Consider the following 3572-nt stretch of genomic DNA (forward strand, 5'->3'; position numbering starts at 1 on the left):
AGGATGACGGTGGGCCCGGGCCAGCGAGGACGGGCCGATCCCGCGATGGCGGATCTCGGATCTGCACTGAGGATTAGCCCGAAGAACGCGAAGGCGTTGTTTCTGTTGGGCAAGTACTATGAAGGAAAGAAAATGGAGAAAGAAGCAAGAAGCTCTTACATGGAGGCTCTGAAGGCGGAGCCACAGTTGCGTAAAGCTCAAGAAGCTCTTCAAAGGTTAGGGTCTTAGTGGTGGTACTGAAATTTATGTTTACTTCTAGTTTTTGGTATCTGGAAAGAATATATATTGTAATTGGTGTATCTTGAAGATTTAGAATGAGCTGACTGAAACTTGTAACTTGGTGAATTTATGTATCTTGATTTAGAATGAGCTGAAACTTGCATTTTTGTAAATTTTCACTGCATAGAGGTATTGATAATCAAGGTCTGACAGGGTTACATATGTTTGGAATCTATTATATTATCATTTTTAGTTAACTAATTATTTATTATTTCGAGCGACATCAATGACCGTTATATAGTAAGACCCTCAAACGCCGGTGCTGCTTGAATGTGAATATCTGATTATCCGTCGAGGAATATCTGCTTTTTTTTTTTTTTTCTAATGTAAAATTCTCAGGAACCTCAAGCTCCGAAAGAGTATATGGAAAGAGGAAGGAAAATAGTGTTACCTAGCTTAAGTTTTAAACAAAGCATACCGAAAACTGTGGCAGATGTGATGCATTCGAAATTAAGCTTAATTCACAATAATGGGTGGGTTTACAAGTGTGAGATCTAAGAATTTGGTGCAATGATATAAACTTTAAGATGGGAGATTCTGAAGAAAAGAAAAAGAAAGAGGATTTTTCCCATTTTCTTCATTGATGCACACAAATCAAATGAGTTGTATTCAGTTTGGATCAAATTCGTGTTTTTACTTGATTTTTCAATAATATGCAATGTCCAAGGTTTAAAACGGGCTTGCATATGCTGGATAAGTAAATATAATGCACATGATTTGATTAGGTCACTGAAATAAAGGCTATTCATCCATTAAGAATGTGAGTGAAATGATAGAAGAAAGAAGTCTTTGTACTCGTTTATTTGAGCTTACTACAAAAGCCTGACGAAAAAGAAAAAACAAAACCTAACAATTTATCAAGAGAAAGCATACCCTATTTGTGAATAATCTGGATGAAAATGTTAGATTATTGGCGAATAAAGATGAGAATTCATTCATTAAAAACCTCAATTCAAGAAAAGTCTTCTTCATCAAGCCACTTAAGTGTAGGTAAGATCATCAGCAACCACATTTCCTTTTATGCCAATGCTGTCTGTAAAGATCTTGAACCGGTCCCATGCAAATTCTTCAGTGTGAGGCAAAGGAGAAGAGCATATAGGTACCTTGTTGTGTCAATAGAGTGAATGTGTGATCCAATCATATATTGTATGAGGTATTTAGCACTTCAAGTGAGTTAAAACTACCAATTTATTCTCACTCAGATTCAAACAAGATAGAAGATTACAAGTTGCATTTCCTCCAAGGCTCCAACCCTGTCAATGGATTCAGTATGTTGACAAGTTTCTTTCCGCTTTATATATCAAATAATGAAATACATTTCACTTTTTTCCATCCAAGGAGAGATCAGAAACAATCTTCCAAGGTTCAACTTTGAAAATCCCAGATGGAATCGACTTTTCAATTTTGTTTTTTTTACCAGATTTCATCCGCAATACAAAACTATGTTAAGTTATTAGAAAGTTATAGAGAAAAATAAATACATCAAAGTTATGCCTTCAATTGATCGAAGTTGACTAACCCATAATAAATTCTCAAAGAAAGATTTTGTAATCAGAGACAGACATAACCAGCAATTGCCTCTGTCGCATCTTTCTTGTAGTGCCAATATGGTAGTAAAGACCCCCTAGCTCAAGTTATCTTCAGAGTGACCAAACAGAAAGCGCTAAATTAGTTTAGTGACTTAAACCCAAGCTTCTGGCTTGCGTCTGTCACAATAATGATGGAATATGCATATATCGTAGTTAGTATCAAACTTGGTAACTTGCACCTAACGGCAACTGCTATACAAGCTGTTCAGTTTTGGGAAGGCAGACCTACTTGATTTTTAAGTAAGCACGGATATCAGGTGTCGAAAGGCCGGTCAATCGATTGTCTTTTAGGCACAAATAGAAGGAAGAAGGAGTGGACGAAAAAGCTATCTATTGGATTTCTTGGCAAGCTTATCACCAGACTGCAATTTTCTTGTTGAGGTAACCAAGAATGCAAAAGTGAGAGAAGCAACACAAGGCTTATGCAAACAAGAAGAAAAAATATCAGATTTAGGAGGAAACATCATTTATTGGATTTCCTAATTTCATTCAATTTTGAGAAAAATCTCGACCGTTTCCTATGTTAAAGCTGATAACACATTTGGACTATGTTCTAGTATAAATTATACTAAACCAGAAATAATGGAAGTATATTTGCCCATTTCAAGAACAAAATTGATAGCATAGCACTACTCCGTAAATGTGAAATCAAAGTTCTTTGTAATTTGTTCCTTCTTGTTGTCACTTGTAATGCTATTCATTGAGATTCACATATCTATTAAATTAACGAAAGTAGAAGGGATTGCAAAGCATGCTTTCATAGATAGCTAATACTAAAAACAATTACCTATAGACTACGTTCATCCTTGTAACAAAGATAATGTGTTAGATAATCATAAAGTTGAAAAATTTCTTCATGGTAAGGAATCAAGAGCAGTGAACAGTGTAGCAAGTGTAAGCTTTCAAATTTTACTTCAAAATGCAGCAAGCATAATAATTAGAAAGAAAACAGGTAAAAAGGATCAAAATGAAATTTCATTTACAATTGCCTCTTGATCAGTACAACACATGGGCTCTGATTCCTGAAGATGCTCATACGTGCAGCTAGGTAATCTGTATACAGAACAGAATTCAAAGGTCACTCGGGAAGGATGGCTATAGTCATATCCGCTTCAAGATGAGATTAAATGTGGGCGAGGTCTAGGGTGTACAAATATTAATATAAAGCACATCCTGTTTTGCTACTGGCACACGATGGCTTTTGCTATACTATGTTAATTCAGAAATGCTATTTGTACACCAAAATCAGCTACTAAAATTAGCTACTAATGTATTTGTGTATAAATACATGTGTGGCCGAATATATTTTCAATATGTATTTATATTTCAGCATATATTTTATATTGGTAGTTGACTTTAGTAGCTAATTTTAGTATACAGATAGCATTACCTATATTAATTAGTTTAGTTTAGTCTGAGTAGAAGATATTGGGCCAGAGGTGTTTGGACTTTTTGGTTGTCATCGTGATTGTTTTTTTGTTATAGTGGGCATTGAATTAGAAGTGGGTTCTTTAAACACCATGACATTTTGAGACGGGAATGTTATGTGGGTTTAGTTTAGAGTTTCGTTATGAATTTTGAATGTTGGTGCCAGTAGTTTTATTGTCAAACAACCCTAAATTACAAAATATCAAAGCTCAAATGTTATGTATATTCTAACACTATAAATTATATAAACAATTATTTTTATATTCTAAGTCCTAC

The 3572-nt window shown here is 34.7% G+C and overlaps 1 protein-coding gene and 1 long non-coding RNA gene across 2 annotated transcripts in view; one reads left to right on the plus strand and one right to left on the minus strand.

The window, feature by feature from the left end:
• The window catches only part of LOC107608730, a gene marked incomplete in the record, with an annotated part of 6648 nt that overhangs the window by 567 nt on the left and 2509 nt on the right, over positions 1–3572 (plus strand).
• On the minus strand, positions 1050–3089 carry LOC110264959. Its single transcript, XR_002351403.1, has 2 exons — positions 2852–3089; positions 1050–1382 (listed from the first exon to the last, which is right to left on the minus strand). It is a non-coding gene; the product is annotated as an uncharacterized LOC110264959 (long non-coding RNA).

The sequence above is a fragment of the Arachis ipaensis genome, chromosome B07, assembly GCF_000816755.2.
Source record: "Arachis ipaensis cultivar K30076 chromosome B07, Araip1.1, whole genome shotgun sequence".
Lineage (NCBI taxonomy): Eukaryota > Viridiplantae > Streptophyta > Magnoliopsida > Fabales > Fabaceae > Arachis > Arachis ipaensis.